Raw genomic sequence first — 24,156 nt, forward strand, 5'->3', positions numbered from 1 at the left:
TCCCTTTTTTACATATACGTCACCCCTTTGGTAGGCCCTGGATAGCCCAGAGGGCAGGGTGCAATGTACTTAAAAGACAGGACATGTACATTTAAGTTTTGAATGTTCTGGTAGTGAACAACTCTCCAATTCGTTTTCACAACAGCAAGGCCTAGCTCTCCCACAGGATAAAATTGAGATTACCTTATTGTATTCTATAATTGTAATTTCCAATTGGGTAGAGCTAAAACCCCTAAGTCTGGTGTCTCTGGAATCACTCATTAAAATCACAACTTATCTTGAAGTCAGAGTTTAAATTGCTATTCTGAAAATGCCAATTTTAGAAAGATGGCTTTAGCCATTTGGTTCCTGCTGCCTGTCAGTGATCACATGTTTGGGTGGGTGACAGTTGGGCTTTGTATATTCCTCTTAGACAGCCACACACAATGGGAGCTTAGGTGTGACTTGATAGTCCATCCTGGCAGGATGGGAGGGAGGTGCTGCACCCAGCATCACTTACACCTGAAAAGGCTATGTCCTGTCCCCGCACAAAAGGCTGCATACCCCCTGTAGTGAGTCTGGAGCCAGGGCAGGAAGGGTAAGGACTCTGTGCAGTCAAAGGCATGTCTTTGAAGACTACCCCCTCTTCAAAGTCACAACTGGGTAAAAGTACTGGACCTCTGACACCACCACTTCAGTACACCTCTGTTCCTGTGGATACTCTGCCAAGAAGAATAAATGCAGTGCTGCTGAAAGAACTGCCACTCTGCTGGACTTCCACTGTGAAGGAGCTGCTGTTTGCTGTGCTGACCTGCTGCCCTGTTGCCTGGAGAGGAAGAACAGGACCTGGAACCCATCTTGAACCCAGGACTCCAGAGGTTCTCAAAGGGCTAGTCTTCTGGCCTCCTGATCTGATCCTCAGGGACATAACAGGCTTCCCACAGCTCCTGGACCCATCTTCAAAGAGCTCCTCACTCCCAAGAGGTGCCTTTCAGGTCCTGGACCCTTGAAAGTGGTCTTCTGCTCTTCAAGTTAAGCTTTTATGTTCTTTGGGAACGTGAACGGGGCCGCTCGCTCCGGAACCTCATTGCTCACCTGGAAATCCAGCACGAGTTGCCGCAAGTTCATCTCTTCACACAGCATTGTGACCATGAGGCTCCAGTTTGTCCATCTGCGATGTCCGGCTGACTCTTTACGCCCCGCTGACCATCACCAGTGACGCTCTCCTTGCTCCTGGCAAACTTCTTACCTGTGAAAGGGACTCTTGGCAGAAAACTTGAGAAAGTAAAACTTCAACTGGACTAATCTAGGACTGTATCTGACCCACGCTTTATCGCAGTTGGCCTGAACTTTTGGATTTGACCCAGTCCAACGAGGCCGTATATCCCCTGTTGGCACTTTATGCTTTGAAGAACTATTTTACAGTTTAATCTTTAGAAATTCCTAACTCTGGTTCTTCTTATTGGATTCTTGCTGTTTTGGTCTAGTTTTATTTATAAATTAAGCTCAATTCTTCTAACCAGGTGTGGGGTCTTTTTGTGTAGTGTTGTCACAGTTTTACTGTTTGAAGTGTTGCACACATACTTTACACATTGCTTCTAAGTTTAGCCTGACTGTTCTGTGCCAAGCTACCAGAGGGTGAGCACAGGCTAATTTAGGGTGTGCTTGAGCCTTACCCTGACTAGGATTGTGGCTAATGCTTGATCAGGGCCTATACCCCAGTCAAGCAGGAGCCAAATTCTTTCAACATCCAACACCGGGCTTATATCAACCGCTATCTTTCCCGCCATATCAATCGCTTCCAAATAAATTTATCACAATTATTTTGCTTGCGGCTCAGCCTGAAACTGCTTAAAGCGTATGAGTATAGATGTTTAACAGGCGATCAAAATGTCTTGTGCAGGGGCTGTCATACTACAAAGGAAACTCTTTTAGACATCCTCTGCTTGTGCCCCTTCTTGTCTTCTCTTAGACAATACTGGCTTCTACCTTTTTTCAGACAATTGAACATGAGCGCCTGCAAAGTTGCAGTTGAAGAATGCTTGAAAGTGGGATCGAGTAAATTAACAGCACGATTTGTAAAATTCATGGAGGCAGCGTCCACGATGATGAATGCGGCAGCACTGTGGAGTTAGCAGGGCGTTCCTTTTGCATACTCTTCTGTCCTTTTGATTGGTTGGTGCTTTCACGTACTATATTGAATAATCTTTTTTGACTCTCTAGACACTTTGTTCCCCTACGTTATCTTAGGTAGCAGAGGTCACTGATTTCACCTTTGACTATGATTGGAATTGCAATGAACTGCATTTGGGCCACCATCTTGCATGCAGCACCAGATGTGAATTGCACGGAATCACTCAAGCAGTTTATATCCACTGTTATATTCCTTTCTTTCCATGCAGTTAATTCGCACAGTAACAAAACAATAGGTTGCACTTCCCCACTCTGGGGTGGAGGGTATATTCTGGTAAGTATGTGCACTTTAACTGTTTGAGACATGAGATGATGATCTTCAATTATTATGGAATTATTCAATTAGGTCTTGAATTCATAAGGAGTTTATTAATGAACCTCCAGGCAGCATGACTTCTGACCTATCTTTGGGTTAATCATATCTGTTCACACAGACTGCACTTGCTGATAAATGAAGATTCATATTTTAATTAGAATTCCCCCTGTAAGTGTTCTTAATTGAGGTTCCTATGACTCGTTTTAACTATAGCTTTTGAGATATATGGCAACTTATCTGTATTTGTCTCCTAGTTTTTCTTTTGCTTTTTCTTGCTTACATTGTATATTGAATGCATTGTTTGCATTGATTTTAATTAATCGTGCAAAGAATAAAAACCTTCAAACCTTCTCAGCACACATGATAATAGGTAGGCTATAATAGCCCAGAAGTATCTCTCTTCCTTCAATAACTATTTATCCACGCGAACATTCATAATGCTGTCATAGTGTGAGAACAAAGACAGACTTGGATCCTCAACATGATGTGGGAGCAAACAGCAGAAAGAACAGAATGAGTGGCCATACAAATACAAAACCATGCAAAATCGTTCAACTAAAGAATGAATACGACTTCATAATCGACATTCTACAGATTTACATTATAAAAAGACAAATGTGTTGGCTTTGCCAGTGCTTGTTTTGGGAAGGACCATCAATTTTGCAGTTGCTTCAGGAAAGCGATAGGTATTTCGATAGAAAGTGTTTAAAATGTAAGAGACATGGTCAGGTCAATGTGATCTGTACTTCATTTGAAGAAAAAATACTACACACATCTGTAGAGGGGATCAGAATAAAATACGACTGCTAGTCAAGGGGGTCAGAAAACAGGTTTTAAATGGAACAATTTGCTAGGCATGTCGTCAGGCACGAGGTGCCAAGTTTTAGTACATACATGTATATATTTTGTTTGTTTTTGGTCATCTTGTTATCATTTCACTAAAAGAAAAGTAGAATGGGGGGAGGTGTTGTAATGTAAATAGGTATCCTCTGGTGTGTTGATTTTTATAGAATTCTGATCTGAGGTTTGTAGAATGGAGAAGAGGAGACCAGAGAAAAGTGATCTGCCAGGGGTAGTTTGAGCTCTTTGACTTTTTATTAATAAACCACATATAAAAGGTGATGCATGAACTATAAAACATGGCATCTCCTGTCAATTCTCTCTGCAGTTCTAGGCTCTACAGATGAATGTATCAGTTAGTGAGAGAAAGTCCTACATACCAACACTCCTTTAACTGACACAGATTAGGTGCAGGGCCTTAAAATACAAACGTCTTCCTCAATACAGAGCACCTCACAGAGATAACCAATAATTTAGGTTTTACTCACTCAGTTTGGTTTGGACGGTTTTAATCCCATGGACATCATTTAGGGGTCACCAAGGGATGCATCTGCAACCCCCAGCTTGTCACTTGCAACCTGGCCTCAGAGATGTCACAGTCAATTGCCAGAACACTGAGGTGGCTCTGCATTCCTTATTTTTTCCCTGTTTTTATTACACTAAACGTGAAAATATTCTGTTATTCATTGTTAGTGTACTAATAAATAGAGCACACACTTAGATGGAACAGGAGCTTTGGTGGCAGCTGTGGTGAGTAAAAATGGTTTCAAATGTATGTTGTGTGCGTGCTTGCGGGTGAGAGAGTGTTTATGTGAAAGAGCGTGTGTATGTGTGAGCATGGGTGCCTGTATGTGTAAGCATGTGTGTGTAAGTGAAAGTGCATGAGTCAGTAACAGGTAGTGAGTGAGATTGTGTGTGACTGAGGCCCAGAATGAGAGCCAGATTTATCAAGGGGTTGCATCAATTTTGCACCATGCAACATGGTGTATAAGCGATGCAACCCCTAAGATGTGATTGATCAAGCCACGCAAGGCCCTCTTGTGTGGCCCTGAGTGACTTGATAGATTCAGAGTACTAATAAGGCCCCCTTTCAGGCAGCACTTAGTGTGAAAGGGGTGGGCAATGGGTGTTGTGGTGGGTGTTCCGCTGCCGCACCCATTGCTTTTTGTTGGTGCCCCTATTTACAAGGGTGGCGTAAAGAAAACCTAGTGAAACAAGGAGAAATGAGTGCTGCATAAAGCAGCACACATAGAATTTCCAAATCGCGATTACTAATTGTTTATGTGCCGGAAGAGACACCTTCCTGCACTTGAATAATAATTTCCTGCAACGCAGGCACCCTTGCACTATGGTGCAAGGGTACCTGTTCTGGGGCTAGGCAGCAAAATTTAGATCCAGCGCTAGGGAATATGCAGGGGTGCACCGCATTCTTGCAAATACGGCACATCCCTGCATTTTCAGAATGGCGGAGAGCAGCGTAAGCAATTTTGGCTTAACGCCGCACTCCTCCATTCTCTTGTAAATATGCCCCCAAGTGTCCACCATAACATATGTGGTATCTAAAAGAGACGATGTCAATTGTTGTGATATTAGAATCAAGTGACATGCCTTCCTAGTAAAAATCAGGGTCAAATGCTGTTGCTTCCTATGATATTATTAATGTCAAAGGGTATGTGATGTAACTTCCCCTATCCCTGGTATTTTGGTAAATTGACACCCATATGGAATCCTTTCATAGGGAAAGCACTGTTCCCAACTACACCACATTTTCTTGGGCCAGAGCATAACTGAAATGCTGCACCTGCCCTCAATGCATACCCTATGAAAGGTAAAACCACAATCTGAGAAATTAGTCTGTCCAGGGTGATGTGAATCGTTGTGAGGTGAAGTGATTGATTATCGTATGCTATTGTCAAAGAAGAGATGTAATTACAAAATAGAGACACATGAATGTAGCCTACCGGCTAGAGCGGTCGACCTCGAAGCTGGGGAACCGGGTTTGAGTCTCGGCAAGGACGCTTAACATCCTGTGATTCTGGGCAAATCACTAAATCTCCCCGTTCCTAACAAAATGAATTTGTCCATCCGTATTGCAACTGGTGCTCATGTAAACCGCTTTGATACCTTCGGGTCGAGTTTGTGCTATACAAAACTCTTTTAAAAAGTGAGACACAGGAATGACAAGGTTCACGCTACTCTGAGAAAAATACAACTAGCGCGAGGATTACATATTTAAACCGACCTGGACGATAAATTAAAACCCTTAATTTTGGATTTCATGGATCACTGACACAGCGTCTTTATCTTTGAATCAATTTAAGCACTGCTAACAATACAATATCCTTATACATCACACACACACTCACTCATGCGAACACTCCACTAACAGCCAGCAGGTTATAATTGTATCCCAAACGGCACAAGGACCACCAAGATCCCAAGTAGACAGACTACTTGACACATCTGACACACTGGAGAGTCACATAACCCATGTCCCCAATGTGATACACCCACCAGACATGACCATAAAATCACATCACACAGCTCTGGCTGCACAGCAGCAGACACACACATCTTCAAGTAAAGGCTCTTATGGGCCAAGTAATTGGCGGATGTACCCTATTTAAAAAGTGTGTAACATTACATACTGAAATGAAAATTTGCTCCTGTCATAGGGAGGATTAAGTGCCTTTCCAGGGAGGGACTGAAATAGCCCAATATTTTAAAGGTGTCAGAGAATGGGGTTTCTCTATAAGTAAACATTCTTGCGGTAAAGGAAAAAAAGTTAAAAACCTTTAACCTGTAAACAATCTACCTCAGCATATTTTCCAAAGTTGATGGACTCCTGAACGTTTTCAGTTGCACTCCTAGGATTCCTTGTACATTTCTTAAAAGTCTGAAACGTATTCGAAATAGAGGGGGGGGGGGGGTTACATGAGTAAATGTGTGACAATTGGAAACTGAGATTTGTTAAATGACCACTCTTGTATTTTCTGAGGGAAGATGGAGCATTGGGCCTCAGAGTTTACAACCAAGAAAAACATATCAGAACCAGAGTCTCTGCACATTTTTAATGTATGACACCTATTGAGTGCAGTATGCAGATGACTTGTTAACCTGAGAATATATTGTTATGAAAATGGACAATTCCAAAATAAAGTGTGTTAACTGACTGAAAAGAGGTTAGTGTGCCTAGAGGTTTGGAAGAATATTCTTCTTTTTCAGAAAACAAGACGGTTCAGTGACTAAAATGCTTATTGCGGACTTATACAGTAGTATGCCAGTCACAAATTTAAATTTTGGCACTGTCTTCTTAGACTTCCCTTTGTAATAATAACAAGTAGTGTAGTATGAAATGGTGCAGTGCTTAACTTGTCTAAGAACAAGTGCAGGAGCTCACATTTATGCTCAGAAGCCTTCTGGTTGCTGAATGTTGAGGTTGACGAATACCAAGCCTGTGTCAGCCTGATTTCACTTCATACCTATTTCTCCCAACAATATAATCGATCTGTCTCTTTATCTCACTCTCCCAGGTTAATTTTCATCCCTGCTTTCTGTTCATCTGTCTTTCCCTTTCTCCTTTCCTCCTCTGCTGGGTTAAAGCCTGATGATAAGTCCAGGAAATAAGGGGGATCCAGTGGGATCTTGGATCCAGCAGCTGTATTTGAGCAGGATCCGGGGGCCCCTATGAAATATGCTAAATTTGTTTCTCTGTAATGTAGATTTTCCTAATAAGTTATGACGGAAAGTCTTAATTTTTATTAAAGACACTGAGGCGAGTATAATGCTTTCTTATCTTGCATTTATTCAAATAGCAGCCTAGATAAGTACTAAAAACTACAGTTCCCAGAGGGCCGAGCAACCCGCTGGCCAATGGGAACACACAAAGTCACAGAACCATGAACGAATGAGAACGTAGTCACAGGTATAACGTCATAACTGACAGCGAACAGTCCTCTTTTCGCTGGCGAGCAGCTCAGATAGAATCCATAAACAGAGGAACAATGGAGAAAACGAAAAAAAAAAATGCCAAAGTCCAGGAAAAAATATCTTGACCATAATCCAACAAAGTCGATCGAAAGGCAGGAATCACGGTGGTAGAAGCAGAGTAGGAGGAAAGGACATCACGAAGAGGAGAAAAACTCTCTTGAAGATCATCAATCCCATCACAAAGACGCGGTAGGCAAAGCTGGAGCCACTGTAGGGAGGGAGAAAACACAAATTAGAAGTGTTGTGGCGGGATAATACTCGCCTCCGTGTCTTTAATAAAATTAAGACTTGCCGTCATAACTTATTAGGAAAATCTACATTTTATGGCAAGACCGGAGGCTCCTATTATGCTTTTTCAAAGCATATCAACAACCAAAGAAGCAGCAGTAACAACAGGTTTGCAATAATATATTCGAAATACATTGTCATTAGACCAAGCCGCAGATCTCAGAATGTCCTCCAAACGGGAGCCTGCCCAAAAACCTTTGGAGGCCATGGCTCCTCTGGTGGAATGAGCCCCAAAAACTGACACATCAATGCCCGCAAGGGACATGAACCAACAAACCCACCGGGCCAGAATGGCCTAGGAAACAGGGAGATGGGGCTTACGGAAGGAAATGAGAAGTTGTGAATGAGAGGACGGTCTGATATCCAAGGTTCTTTGCTCGTATACTTTGAGGCATTGACCTACACATAACTTAGGATGGGAAGGAAAATAAGGATAAAAAACAGAGTTCAAATTTGCTTGTACGTTTGTTAATCTGAAACAGTACTCCCGTAGGAGAAAACTGACGACAAGAAACATCCAATACTTTAACATCTGAAACACGTTTAATAGAAACGAGACACAATAACATGGTAAGTTTAGCAGAAAGCATTTTCAGAGAAAGAGCTGAATTATCTGGCCAATCAGAAAACAAATTAAGAAGCAAATTTACGTCCCATAAATTAGAATACTTAGCCAACGGAGGTTTTGAAAATCGTACTCCTCGTAGCAGGTGACAAATCAAAGGTTGAACGCCAACTGGTTTGCCATCAATAGGAGAGTGATTTAGAGAAATGGCTGATCTATACAAATTGACCGTTCTGTAGGACTTACCCTCATTGGCTTCGGAAGCCAGGAAATTGACGATAAAGTTCAGAGGGGCTGAAAAGGGATCGATATGTTTTCCCAGACACCAGCTTACCCATAAAGACCAGGCAGACTTGTAAACTTTGGATGTACCTGGGGCCCAAGCTTTGCTGATTAAGAAAGAAGCCTCTTGCGAAATGAAGAGGTCAGGATAGACAGACTGGAGACCTTCCACGCTGACAGTACCAAAGTGTTGTCCAGAATGAGACTGTGCGGTTGACCGAAGCAGGTCGCTGCGAGCAGGGAGGAGAACTGGGAAGTCTACCGCCAGCTCCAGAAGAGATGGGAACCAAATCTGTGATTGCCAGAATGGAACCACAATGATCAGGGAGGTCGATTGGCACCGTACCTGGGAAAGAACCCTGTTGATCATGAGAAAAGGAGGAAAGGCATAGTTGAGATGGAGGAACCAATCTTGGAGAAAAGCATATGTAGCTAGGGCCAAAGGATCCGGGCACCAACTGAAGAAAAGAGGCAATTGGGCATTGAGGCGAGAAGCAAAAAGATCAATATGAAAAGGGCCCCACTTTTTTGAGAGAGATAGGAAGACGGATGGAAGCAGCTTCCAATCGCTGGAATTTCGAAGATAGCGAGAATGCCAATCTGCTATGGAGTTGAGATCTCCAGGAAGGTACTCTGCTTTGAGAGATAGTTTGTTTGCCAGGCAACATTCCCATAGACTCTTTGCTAACTCTGCGAGTGGTTTGGACCATGTGCCACCTAGATGGTTGATGTAGCGGACAGCAGAAACATTGTCCACACAAAGCAGAATGGAACACCGAATTTTGCTCTATGTGAGGCTTAGGATCGCAAAGGAGCCTGAAAGCATCTCTAAACAGTTGATATGCAATCTGGACTCCTCGCGAGACCATGTACCGCCAGTCGATATTGGTCCACAACGGGCGCCCCAACCTGACAGGCTTGCATCGGATTCTAATACAATATCTGGGGCCGAAGCGAAAATATTTCGCCCGTTCCACGCACCTAAATGGTCTATCCACCATTGAAGCTCGATACGAGACTCCTGATCCAAAGCGATGAGGTCGGAGCAGGCCAACCCTTGACGAAGATGTCAGATCTTTAGATGCTGCAGGGCACGATAATGAAGAGGCCCTGGAAAAATGGCTTGGATAGAAGTAGAGAGCAGACCGATGATCCTTACAAGAGATCTGAGAGAGACCAGAGAGGTCTGAAGAACGTGAGAAATTTCTGACTTTATGGCTGAGACTTTTGACTGCGGAAGAAGAAGAGAAGCTGTGGAAGAGTCCACAAGAAAGCCCAAGAATTCTATGCGTTGCGAAGGAATGAGCATAGATTTTTTGGGGTTGAGAAGAAAACCCAGATCTAGAAGCAGGGACCAAGTGGTGTTCAAATCGGACAGAAGATTCTGTTTGTCCTTGTACATAATTAGAATGTCGTCTAGATAAATGATTAGTCTGATCCCGAGGGATCACAGGTAAGAAACCACCGGCTTCATGATTTTTGTAAAGCACCATGGTGCTGACGACAGGCCGAAAGGATGGGAACAAAATCGATAGGTTACTCCTAACCATTGGAACTGAAGAAACTTGGTGTGAGAAGCGTGAATAGGAATGGTAAGATATGCGTCCTGTAAATCTATCCGGACCATCCAGTCGTTCAGGCGAAGGGTATCTTGTAAGGTAATGATAGTTTCCATTTTGAAGTGGCAATACACCACAAATTGGTTGAACCATTTTAGATTTATCACTGGGCGCATCTTCTTGTTCTATTTTCAAAAAAGGAAAATGGAGCTGAGGAAGCCTGTGGGATTCAGAGGATTAATCTGAATAGCCCGTTTTTGGAGTAGGTTTTGGACCTCTATTGAAATGAGTTAAGTCATGTCTGCCGAAAAAACTAGAGGAGGAGGGAAAACTGTTTGGGAAGGTGGCGCGTAGAACTCTATAAGATAACCTTGCACAGAGTTTAGAACCCAGGGATCTGCGGTGAGACTACGCCATTTTTGAATGAAGAGGCTTAAACGACTCCCAACCGGGGGAAGAGTTGAAGGACCTACCTTGTTGGGTGTTGTTGCGGAAGTTCTTCTGTCCTCGACCTCTGTAGCCACGACATCTTTGTTGGTAGAATTGAGGTTTGTATTCTTGGTAACCTGCATTGGAGGATCCTCTAGAGCCTTGATTTTGATGGGAGCGGGAGGTAGAGCGACCCCTGCCTCTGCTGGCCCGCCCAAAAGCCCGAGGGCAAAACCCTTTTTTTAATGGATTGTTGAGCCTTATACAGAGAGGCGAAAGTAGTGATGAAGTTGCTCAAGTCCTTGGCAAGAGAATCCCCAAACAGAAGGCCGTCCGCCTTGATACCAGGGTCGAGTGGAGGTAGGTTAGCCAGCTTGGTGTTGAGTTTAATAATGAGACCTTTGCGGCGTTCATGAGGGATAGCGGCATTGGCATTTCCTAAGAGACAGAAGGCTCTTTGAACCCACAATGAGATATCTTCAGCATTTAATTCAGTCCCATCCAGTCGAGCAGATTCTGCAAGGTCAAAAATGCGAGCCAAAGGACCCACAACATCAAGAAGCTTGTCCTGGCAGGTGGACCAAGCTTTATCCACCGCTTTGCGGGGATCCTTGCCAAACTTGGAGAAAAACGTAAGTAAAGGCTGATCAATGGAAGGGGCAACAGTAATGTTCGAAGGCAAAGAAGGTTTGGGACATTCAGACTTCAACTTTGACCTGGTGGATTTGTCTAAGGGAAGACGAAGTCTGGCAGAAATATTCGCCAACATGAGTGGCCGGGAACCACTCAGTGGAATTGGGATGACGAATGGTAGAAGGGTCAAACATAGGAGCACCCTCAGTGTCCAAAAGAGGAGCAAACGCAAAAGAGTCAGATTTAACTTTCTTAGCAGGGGGGAAGGATGGTCTGATACATCAAAAAGGTCGAATAAATCATCTGCATCACCCATATCGTCATCTGTGTCCACAATATTGGAAATTACCAATTTTTTGGGTACCTCTACGTGTTTTGACTTAACTTTTCTCTTTCCATCGGAACTTGAAAATCCCTCCTTGGAAGGAGGCCTGGGAGGTACTAAGTCCTCAGTCAAGTGCAAGGGAACCTCGCTAGTCGAGCGTGACACATTCTTTGAAACACTCATAGAAATAGAGGGTACTAAATTTCTTTTTCTGCTATCCCCCTCAGAATGGGCCAAAGCTTTGGACAACAGACTTAAAATAGAGATTTCCATACCCTTGGAAAAACATTTCATAGAAGCTTCCACAGCATTCTCAACAGAATTGTTAATAAACATATTCAAATCACTTTTGAAGGCTTCACCTTCCTCAGTATGCATTGCAGGCCCATGGGAGCTGTCAATCTCCATTGAACAAAAAAGGAGAGACGCAAGGCAAACCAAGGGTTAAAAGCTCTGGGCTGGGAGTGCCAGAGGCTTGAAAGCGAGAAGGACAAACCCAGAAACCACTCCCACCAAAGGTGGGGCGTTATCAAAGCAGGAGGAACGAAGCTCCAAATGAACAGAAACCAGCAGCGCAGAAGGAATTCACAGGCGCGTTCTGGTGAGAGGAAGAAACGGAAGAAACAGCCGCAGCGCGATGCATTGGAAGCAACCGTCAACGCGCGGGAGCGGGGGGGAAACCAAGCGCAGAGAACAAAGCAGAGCATTTATGAAGGCGCCAGGTGGCAAGAGCGGGTAAGCTCAAGGGCGACAATATTTTGAATCATAAACGTTAAAAACACCATTAAATTAACACAATAACAGCCATATAATGATAAAACATATCGAGAAACGAAGAGAAGGTACTTATCTGACTGCGAGCAGCAAGAAAAGAGGACTGTTCGCAGTCAGTTATGACGTTATACCTATGACTACGTTCTCATTGGTTCATAGTTCTGTGACTTTGTGTGTTTCCATTGGCCAGCGGTTTGCTCTGCCCTCTGGGAACTGTAGTTTTTAGTACTTATCTTGGCTGCTATTTGAATAAATGCAAGATAAGAAAGCATAATAGGAGCCTCCGGTCTTGCCATAAAATTTGAAGACAATGAGACACATTCAGCGCATTGTCTATTTTTTGTTTCGAATAGTAATCTTCAGGTGATGAGGGTTATTTTTTATTTTCATTTCTAGCTGGGCACAACACAAAGGCGTGATTAAAAGGGCCATCAATCCTCCTTTTGTTAGCATATCATCCTAGCTAGGGGCTTTCTGGAACCTAACACCTAGATGCTAACTTAGTGGTGGAAACAAAGTCAAACAGCTTGTTATCACTTCACAAGTGCTTAAAGGAAAATATGATTGGGGCAGACTTTTAACTTTGTTCAACCCCTGTATGTAAGAGATATGAATGACAAAGAGAATGTTAGATATGTCTGTTTGAGTAATTGCACATATAATGATTTAAATAGCACTGATTAATTTTTGTATGTAACTTTTTATAGCTTTATTTGTCAAATGCATGGTGTCAGAGCGTGTTACATCACACGCACATGTTATACAGAGGCAAAATATTGTACAGGTGTGTAAATCAATGCACATGATATGTGTCATACAACAATGGAAGTTACAAGGTGGAGGGGTCACATAATCAGCCTTACTGATAAGAATTATATATGTAAAGTGTGTGTATATGGTCAGAAGAAACACAAGGTCAGGATTTAAAAAGTAACACAATACAAACAAAAATGTATTAGCACCCACCAGAGCCATTTTATCAGCTTTAGAATAATACCAGATTAAAAAAAACAAGTGAGGTTCTAAACCCATGCCTTGCAGTTTACATGCAGCTCCTTAATGTCAGGTCATAACTCAGTGTGCTACAACTACAATGGTTTTAAATTACAAACTGCAAGTAAAACAAGCATTTGCAATGCAATGGGTTTCGCATTTGTAAGCGTTAAAGCTTTTGGCGTTGTAAATGACGTCTTTTTGCCTGCGAGTCACACGTTATTCAAAAAAGGCAAGTTGTATACATTCCTTTTTAGGTGCAGGGCTATTAAGAGGAAAGACATTATCACCAATATGGCTGCAAACATGAAACCAACACAAAAACTACACAGAGATAGATCTGGGCTCAGCGGACAAGGTTTCCTATGATCACACTGAGGTCTAGGAACTGAAATATACAAAGCATTATGGTATGGAGTAAAATGGAGGTGAAAGACTACACATTTTGGGCAGCTAAGGCACATTCTGGGCAACAGTCGCGCACACTCAAATTAATGTATGGTCTGCACTGATCCACCAATGAAAAAAAGTGTTGCACTCACCTACCAATGAACAACTGTATATTAGGCAACGGTTTGCAAGTCACAACAATACATGCCTTTGAATTGTTTTCATACCCTCTTCTATTTTAATCACAATACTGTATGCCATGAGACCGCTATAATTGCTCTCCTTCGGATTTAAAAATACGCATGAACTACGTCTAGATGTTTACAGTTTAAAATGTGACAAAAACAATAACTACCTACCAGGCTTTTGGGGAAGCATTTTGTTATTCCACATTTAAAAAGAAACGTGTTTTGTGAGTAATCACATTGATGCTACGATTACGTAGGAACCGCTAGGCGTTAACTGACTTGTTTTCCAGCATTTCCAGCATTTAATCCCACACCAAAACAACTGACGCGCGCTCTCAAATAAGCATTCATGGTTTATTTCGATTTCTATAAAATATATTTTGTTAAATATAAACCCGTGTGTTGAATTTTGCTGAAGAAAAGCAGGTTGTACGTTTCAGAACTGTTTAAGTGTGGTTAGACTAGTGTTTACTTCAATAAGCAAACGGAAGTGCAGTAAACAAATACAAAGTTGAAAACATCCACTTAAGATCAGGAAGGACTGTGAAAGAAATGCTTAATGTGTACATAGATCTACTCAAGTCCACCCATTTGGACGACCCTTCAATCCCATCCCCTAAAACTAAATAAAGATAAGAAACCCCCTCTCATTGCCAGGCCAAATAAACAAACAATCTGTAACTTTTAAACAAAATGAATCTTATATTTACATAAAAATCAATAAAGAAAAGGCTGATTTACTCAATGTTGCCTAAAAAACAACTTTTCACAACTGGGACACAGCCCGTTTTATATGTGAAACTTTCACATTTAAACTGCAACACTTTAAAACAACAGGAATTAGTGGAAGTTGGCCATTTGCACAAAAATGTATTAAATCACGTGGGTCAGTCGCCCCTCTCCGCCTCCCAAGTATGTCAGAGGACATACAAACATATGCCTACCTGTTGCACCCATATAGCGATCATTTTAAAGTTTCGAGAACAACTGCAGGTAGCAGCCCAGGTGCGCGAGGCGAAGGCAGGAATCCGCACTACCATTAAGGGTTAGACTGAAGTCCAGGTCACTGGAAAACAACCATCTTTATTGGCTAATAATAAAGCAACGGAGGGAAGAGAAGTTAACGAGGCAGATATCGGTAAACTGGAGTGCTTAACCCATTCTAGTAAACCTTACTGGTGTCCACGTCTGCCGAGCTCACTTTTTTCGCGTTCCAGTTTTAACAAGAAAAGAACACCGGAGTGAATGCCTGCTTGTGCCCCGGGGGGACCGTAGACTACGTGCTTGTACAGGAGCACTGTAGTCGGTCCCTGCTTGTGCCCCCGGGGCACTGTAAAGTGCAAGGTACTACATAGCAATGCCGAAGACACGCGTTGCGCTGGGAATGGAAATGCAGGGATAGGATTGCGTGGGCGTCGCCGCTTATTCCCGCGTGTATTAAAAGGTGTTATAGAGTCAGGCAAAAAAAGTCGTCAGCAGCGCGACATCAAAAAAGAGTGCAATCAGCCAGCCAATCCCACAACACACAAGCATTTCTTAATGCAATAGGACTCGTATTTACGTGAGTCCTATTGCCTTGGAAACGGGAGGGTGGGGGTCCAGGAAGGCACGAACGGAAGTGAGGGGGGAGAGGAGGGGCTGAAAAGTCACGGGCTGCGGGAGGGGGTGGGGGGGAACACAGGGCAAAAATAGTTTTGGAGTAAAGGGGCCAATAGCCAGGGAAGGATATAAATGAGAACATGGCCGTCAGGAGGAGGGACTAAGAAGTTGAAAACAAATCAAAAGGCAGCATTTATGAGTCTCGCAAAGCGAGCAACGCATTGCGCTGCAACGCTATGCGAGACCTAAAAATGGTCTCTGTGTCAAAAACATTTATCCACTTACCTATCTGCATAAAATACAAATCTGTGATCTTCATGTTACACAGTGTGCTTTTCTGCTGGTCCACTAAACCTTTATGCTACTTCATGAGTCAAACTAGTACTAGAAAAAAACACTGATCTCTCCAGCAAGTGCATTAACCACCTGAGTTATGGTTAAATTTTTAGCCCATGAAAATTGCTGGACATGCAAAGATCTCTGCCGCAGGTGCCTCATCATGACTCTGTCCCTGATGACTCCACTCCCCTTCAGCTACCACACCATATCACCCAATGTATGGGTTTCCCTAGCAATTTTTTTCCAATTCTAGCACTGCTCATGATCAAAAATATGTCCCTGTCCCTAAAAAAAAGAATGCCTATAAGTCTCACCAGCTCAAATGAAGCACTGAAATGGGATATAAAACAAGATAATTGTTGCCTTTGCGAAAGACATATATTATTGGCTATAAAAACTATTTAAAGAATTATTACTTTTGGCACATCCTCTGTGTTGGCCTCCACCATGGCATCAAAACCCCATCCTCCAACCTTGCCATCCCGCACCCCTTGCAGCCTAGCGATCCGCAGGCATACCCTCCCCTCTGTACACCCACATTTCCCTGCTTCTCATGGCAAACTTCCTCCCCCTCTCCTCTCCCTTCTCTCAGCAGCTAGCCCTCCAGTCCTCCTGTGCAGTGGACCATCTCGCCCACCCTACTTGTCTCTACGTTCTGCCATCTCACCCCTCTTTAGAGCTATCCCCTGCTTTACAGGTAAATTTACGCTCTATAAATCACCAACCTACATACATAGCACCGCTAAAGTGTGTTGTACCTCCAGTTCTGAATTTCATTTACTGTGTATTACTGAATGAGAAAACAAAGAAATGTGTTTATATAAAAAAAAATCCATAGATTTTTTTTTTACGTCGTGTTAAAATGGAGCCAGTGAAAAACAGTAACAAAACAGCCAAGGAATAAACAAAAAAGACACCCAAGAACCCTGTGATCACACAACCACCCTTCCTGTAAATCCTATTTATCACTTTAAGACTATTGGTGAATTAGTGGGTCGGCAGCAACACGCCAAAGATTGTTCTTATGATGAGAAATATCAGGAAAAAAATCAACAGTAGAGGGAGAATTTCTCAAAGTGCCCAAGTAATCACCCTGGACAGCAGAGACGTATTCCGCCTTCGCCCGCAATTGCAACAGCAGTACAATGAGTCTGATGTGCAAAATTGCCAATTTTTATTCTCAAAACAATCTCCCCGGCTCATCAGCATAGGCAATCATGCCATTCAGCTGGGCTGCAACGGGAAAGTTGCTAAGCGATCTGTTTTGATTGCAGTTGGACTTGAAAATGACTCGGGCATCGCCAGGGGCGAGGGCGGGGCCTGTTTTGAATACAGCTAGAACTGAAACGTAACGTGCAGTTTCACGTGGAGGGCAGAGGGAGGCACTTGTCCCGGTTCTCTTAATTACTCGTGATTGCTGTTTGTGCTGCCCGGTCACTTCTGTCTCTTCGACATCACCTTGAAGGGCCCTCGCGCCGCTCGACGGCTGGGCTCTTAATCAAGGAGGGCGAAACGGCAAATCACGGTTCCATTGCCGCGAAGGGGGGCGTTATGAGGCCTGACATTACGTTAAGCTAATTGCCTGAAAGAACATTCGAGCAGAGGGCGCAGATGTGGCACTCGGCGCCGGCTGATTAATGCGATCCTTAACCAGACAGTAAATATTTGTGCAACTATTAATTTATGATAGCTGAACCTCGGCTGGACTGAAGCTTTTTGCATAGTACGGCAACAGTTTGTATTATTAAGAGAATATTTTAATAGCAATAATAGTTATTAAGAGTCCGATCGGCTTGCAAAGATCTCTCAACTCCCTTGTAAGCTACATTTAACAACAAGAGCTAGAACTGAACGTGCGCAAAACCAAAGTCTTGCGTCTAGTGGATACCAAGTGTAAGTCGTACAAGTGGGACAGCAAAGGCGAGCAGGCGGAGTCAACCCGCTCATATAAGTATTTGGGTATTAATCTAGTATTTGGGTATCAATCTGGGGCGCCAGATGTCTTTAATCCAACACATTGGAACAGTTCAAGATAAAGAGCAGTCTTTAATTTTTACTTTGAAGCAATTTGAAAAAGAAATTGAGTTGCCCTTCCCACAGCCATATCCTGGCCATGATGGCTGCCAAATTCATACTTTCTTTGGCGTATGGTCTGGAAATCTTGCATGGTAAGGAGATAGACAATCTAAACCAGTTACAAATAAAAGCCTGCTGAAAGCAACCCCTGCATCTGGAATTTGGCCTTAAAACCTCTGCAAAAGACACACAATTGATGGACGGAATGCAGAACAAATCAAAACATTCTCCCCCAGTCAAGAGATCTGGGTTAAATCCATCATTCTTTTGCTCACCATGCCACCCCAGTTTAGACCTGGCCATACGCAGATCAGTCTTGACCCTGTGCCTCATGGGAACAGTCCAGCCCGAACTGCCAAGCCAGGTCCTCCCTGGACCAGAAACAAGCATCCTAGGACCGGTTTCAGGGTTTCACCCCTCTTCAGCCAGGATAGCTTGAATCCAGTGGCACAGTGAGCCCGGGACCTACGTCTAGGCATACCCGGCGCACTTAGGGCGAGAATGCAAAAGATACACAATTGATGGACGGAATGCAGAACAAATCAAAACATTCTCCCCCAGTCAAGAGATCTGGGTTAAATCCATCATTCTTTAAATGGGGTGAATGTATGACATTGTTCTGCATTCTGTCCATCAACTGTTGTTTTTGCATTTGTCCCCCCGAGTGGGAAGGATATGCCCAGACGTGGGTCCCGTGCTCTCCATGGCACTGGAATCAAGCTATCCTGGCTGAAGAGGGGTGAAACCCCGAAATCGGTCCTAGGATGCTTGTTTCCAGTCCAGGGAGGACATGACTTGGCAGTTCGGGCTGGACTGTTCCCATGAGGCACAGGGTCAAGACTGATTTGCATATGGCTGGGTTCAAACTGGAACGGCATGGTAAGCAAAAAAATGATGGATTTAGGCCCAGATCTCTGTACTGGGGTGAATGTATGACATTGTTCTGCATTCTGTCCATCAACTGTTGTTTTTGCACTTAAAACCTCTGCGTCTGGAATTTGGCCTAAAACCTCTGCGTCTGGAATTTGGCTTTAAAAATCTGAAATTTCAAAGTATGAACACCTTTGCTAAACTCTGCTGGAGACTCTTCGCCTCAGAGGGTGGATCCCTAAACATTTTATGATGGCTTGACAAATAGGGAAAAAAAGTAAACTCATGAAGAAATTACCTGGAAAAAGTATTAGCAGAATTAGGCATACAGGAAGCATGGGAAAGTTGGATGGAACAAACAGCCCTTAGCCGGATAACCAATTCCTCAACAAAAAAATTGTCACACTTGCATGATAAAAATAAATTTGCAAAAAGGCGGCATGCTTGGGCAGTAATAAATCCTTACAATAAACTGAGCCCACAAGCACACGTCGCTGCGCATTTCCCCCGACTTAAAACAAAGTTTAATGCTTTATTGTTTTGGGCACTTTGACTCCAAAGACTTGCTACCGACATGGAAGGGCAGACCACTAGGATCAAATTGTTGATTATGGGGTTATAAACTGGAGTCAATATGTCATCTCATGTGTACATGCCCAACAGTTATGGATCAAAGGAAGACCCTTCTCAAACCAATTACTTTTAAATTGAATATACGCACCTGCAGGCAAGCAGTCATCAGCTGGTTGGGTGGTGCCTTGATTCCTCTGGCATGCTGAGGAGTAAAACTTTTAAAGCTGGTCAATGACCGCCTCCGAAGTGTTAAAACCGAGATAGGTTAGGGATCGATAGATTCGTCTACTTTCAAAGAACTAGGGGCCAGATGTAGGTAATTTCGAAATACCGAGTCCTTAATAGCGATTTTTACCAAATCGCTATTAAGAACTCGGTATTTCCGATGTAGGTAAAAAATCGGTAAAGAATACAGATTCAATAATAATCGCTAAAAAGTTCCGATTTCATAGAAATCGGTAAAAAATATTACCGATTCCACATTACCGATTCGGTAATTTTAAAAAATCGGTAATTGTCGAATCTGCCAATCCTGTGCATCCACATGACCTCCCAACCTGGAAGTGGCCACACCCATGCAGGTGCACTGAATCTGTAGCTGTTGGAGAGACAGGGAGCAGGACCAAGAGCAGAGGAGCTGCACAGCCACCACCCAGATACTACATAGCAACTGCACCAGGCCTCACAAGAGAAGGGAAAAGATGCTGCCGGAAGGAAAAGGAAGCAGAAGTTCAGTGAGGGGGAGTTGGAGGTCCTCATTGAGGAAGTAGTCAAAGACCATGACCAGCTCTTTGGCAAGAGATCACTGAACGTCCCTGAGTCCCAGAAAAGGAGCATCTGGCTGGCAATTCAGGAGAAGATCAACGCTATAGGCATCACACATCGCACAATTGAGGACTTGAAAAAGCGATGGTACGACCTGAGGGCACGTGCGAAGGAGAGGGTGGCTGACCGTCAGAAACAAGCGGGGAAGATAGGCGGGGAAGCTCCACTGCACCTGCACCAACTGCCCTAGACCAACTTGTAGAATCCACCCTCCTGCCAGAGAGCGTCAGCGACGTGGATAGCTCAGCAACAGCATCCAAGAGACAAAGTAAGATGCATGCACAGCATGCTGTCTCCCCTCCCTTACCCCAATCCCCCTGCAAAAATTCCCACTCCAGAACATGTTTTGTGTAAGATCAGCAATGCATCATGGGAAATGTAGTCACTAACAACTGGTAGCAAAGCAGCCAGCCCCCAATAAGCACAGGCATGTCACACACAGCAATAGATGAGTTAGCGGAGGACAAACAGCTAGAATGTCAGTTGTGAAATTTATTTGCAGACAGATACTGTGAGAAAAGTGAGTAATAGTACATTCTGTATCCACAGGCGGAACAGCGCCCCGGGCTGCAGAAGGGGAGACTGGCGAGGCCTCCAGGGAGGAACAAACAATCGCAGAGGAAGCCATGTCACCTGCAGACAGTACACCAACATCTCCACCACCATCACCAAAGAGGTACACAGTGGCCACACTCCAGGAGATGGATGCCACAGAGGAGGTCAGGCAGGAAGCCCAACAGCCCACACCGGGCGATGACACCCAGACATCTGGGGCAAAGTCCCCCGTGGAGGCAACCACCACAGGCGCACGTAGACGGCGACAGAGGGAACAGAGTCCTGACGCTGATGGATCCAGTGTCTTCTCTGGACTGGAGTGGCAGATGCTCAATGTGCAGCGCCTGGAGGGGAAGAGACTGAGGGCCATTCAGCAACAAATGGTGGCTAACAATAGGAAGGTCGACGCCATGAAGGAGGCCATCTACTGCCTCAACAATACTGTGTCAGAGGGATTGAAGGAGGTGTCGGAGGCAGTGAGGCAGTTATGTTGCAGGATGGATGGCAGGTACTTGCAGGCTTCACCAAGTCCATGAACAGGCTGTACAATGCAACGCATGTGCTCGGTCGCAGATCTGTGGCCATGCAGCTTGAAATGGCTAAGTGCAGCCGTGAGGTTACTCAGGGCCTGGTGACAGTCACCAGTGCCGTGGAGGTGATGCAGACACAACAAATTGCTGCCACTGCTACAGGGGATGTGGACGACAGTGAGGAGGCAAGCAGTTGTTGCACTGTAACTCCCCCCTTGCCAGAGAGAAGTAGGCGCAGTGTGAGGCATGGGTCTGCTGCAGGACACAGCGCTGGTGAGGACAGTGAGCATGCTGAACGCAGCACTGGTGTGCAGGGGCGCAGGAGATAGGCACGGCCCTCTACATTCTTTCGGTTGTGGGTGACGTAACCCATTGGACACATAGCTGGTGTTACAGTGTGCTGGACAATTGCCTGCTGTAAAGTCTATTAAACACCGTGATACAAATGCATTAACAGGCTTTGTCTCATTACTTACTCAGAAATAATTTTGTGTGATCTCTGACTGTCTCTGTCTCCCATCTGCTGCAGCAGCGCCGCCTGCTGCGCTGTGCTGTGGCTGTGTACCTTCCTCATCCTCCTCTTCAGAATCACACATTTTCACAGGTGTCCCCTCTTAGTGGCAAGGTTATGCAGCATGGCACATACAGCTATGATTTTGCAGCAGACCAGGGGCTGGTACTGCCGTGCACCTCCACTTTTATGCAGGTAGCGCAACCGGCTTTTGAGGAGTCCAAATGTTCGCTCAACCACAATGCGTGTCGATCTACGTGCAACATTGTATCGCCTTTCACTTGGGGTGGATGGGTGCAGGTACGGAGTCAGGATGACAGAGCGCACCGCATAGGCACTGTCACCTGTGTCTGAGAGGTAAGTAAGTAATTCACAGTCTACAATTGCAGCAACAGGTGATACTTGAGGGGGTGTCACATGTACTTACCTAGCAGGTAGCCTTCTCCAAATTCCCCTGCAAGGAGACGGGTATAGATCCCACTGTTCCTGAATATGTATGAATCATGGGTGCTCCCTGGAAATTTTGCAACTATGTCGGTGATAATGTATGATGCATCGCATATGACCTGGACTTTAATCGAATGTGCGGATTTGCGATTGCGGTAAATGTACTCAGTCGCAGCAGGGGGGCAGAGTGGTATATGTGTCCCGTCAATGCAACCAATGACGTGTGGGAACTGGGCCTTCTGATAAAAGTCCAACTTGGTCTTCAGCAGTTCTGCCTGTGTGCTGGGGAATTTGATGTAGTGTGGCATCCTTTGCAACATGGCGTCCAGGAATTTCTTGAGAAGAGGCGACAGGCAACTCTGTGAGACTCCACCTGCCACAGCTATTACCCCTTGGTAACTGCCAGATGCCAGGAGGTGCAGGCAACAGAGTAGCTCTACATGAGTGGGTATTGCGTGCGCCCTTGGTGTCTGATGCTCCAGGAATGGGTGCAGGTCCCGTATCAGGTCCAGGATGGTGTTTGGGTGTAGCCTGTACCTCTCATGGATCTCAGCCTCAGTCAGTTGGAACAGTGTAATGCGCACTCTGTACATGCGCTCCTCCCGTCTCCAGGTCCTCAGTCCTGCTGCTCGCAAACGTAGACGCCTTTCTATCTCGTAGAGGGCCGCCATTGTGTTCACACTGTTGCATTTTGGGGCTGTTTATATGCAGTGCACCTGATTACCACCTGCTTTGAGTCAGTGCTATTTACAGATTCTTAAATACCGATTTTCAGCAAATTCAGTATTACCGATTTTTGGTACATGGCAGTTGCGATTTTTTGCCGATCCCTTATTTTCCGATTCTGTATTTTTGTCTGAAAATCGGTAAATAAGGAATCAGTAACTGCTTTCCCTTATTTTTACCGATTCCTTATTTTCCGAATCTGGATTTTTGTCTGCAAATTGGCAAATAAGGAATCGGTAACTGGTTTCCCTTATTTTGACCGATTCCTTATTACCGATGGCGTTCGGTAATTCCTACATCGAGCATGGCTAAATACTGGTCGGTAACACTGAAATTTACCGAATTTCACCGTTACCGACTGGTATTTAGCCACCTACATCTGGCCCTAGATTAGGAAGTTTGATCTACATTTAACGTGCATCTTATTTTAAAATAAAGGAACATCAAGCCTGAGTACTTAAAAAACCAAGGCTCTGCAGAGCTGTAATCCACTGTTGGAGTACCAGAAAGTCAGTTTAACCCCTAAATGGACACCGCACTTTTAAGATAGGGGAGTCCCAGAAACTTGGGAACTGTCCCACGCAGAGGAATTTTAGAAAGTGATCCTGAGTCATGAGTTTGGTAGTGTAACCTCAAAACAGTTTTAGCGTGGACCACACGCTCCTGTTTTATATTAAGCTGAATGGTTTAAATGAATATTGGGATTTAGGAATTGGGATTCTATACATTTATTTCGTGTTTTAACGAATTATTGCATTAGTCATGTACTTTATGGTTAGTAATAACTGATTAAAGTCTCTTTTTTTCTCTCTCAAAAAACAGAAGTCTACGATATATAAAACTGCAAAAAAAAAAAAATAATGATTTATATATTTATTTTATCTAGAATCCAAAAATCCAGCTGGTATTCTCCATTTCTCAAATTTAAGGTTGTGATGTTTACATGAAGCCAAGTGAAAAATGAAACCAAGAAATTAAATAGCAGAATACACAATTTGCGTAAGAACTCACATTGGACAGAAACAGTTTCTGCATCTTTATGAATTTGTGGGGGGTGGGGATGGCTGCTGCTAGGTAAGAAATTATGTACCTGGTCTGTAGGTCTCAAAAAGCATCTTTGTTCAGAGCCCACTTACATTATGTGGCCAAACGTTTACAGTCTTAATGCCGTTGTCATGGTAGCACCAAGTACCCTTTCCAGTGCACAAAAGAGCTCTGTTAGTATATGAGTTAAAATTGCTTCCTTTTCTGTAAGCCAGGCTAACCACTGTGTTTATGCAACATGGCAGGGGGAGTCTCTCTACAGAAATTTCCATAACGTTTGACTTGGCAGTCTTAAAATAAGTCTTAAACACCTTCTT

At 44.0% G+C, this 24,156-nt stretch overlaps 1 long non-coding RNA gene across 1 annotated transcript in view; it reads right to left on the reverse strand.

The window, feature by feature from the left end:
- The window catches only part of LOC146798838 (uncharacterized), a 118,348-nt gene extending 103,402 nt beyond the window's left edge, over positions 1–14,946 (reverse strand). Inside the window, exon 1 of the long non-coding RNA XR_014969205.1 lies at positions 14,689–14,946. This is a non-coding gene — a long non-coding RNA (uncharacterized LOC146798838). The remainder of the gene's footprint in view (positions 1–14,688) is intronic.
- Between the last annotated feature and the right edge of the window lie 9,210 nt (positions 14,947–24,156).

Source organism: Triturus cristatus, chromosome 9, assembly GCF_964204655.1.
Source record: "Triturus cristatus chromosome 9, aTriCri1.1, whole genome shotgun sequence".
NCBI classification, from domain to species: Eukaryota; Metazoa; Chordata; class Amphibia; order Caudata; family Salamandridae; genus Triturus; species Triturus cristatus.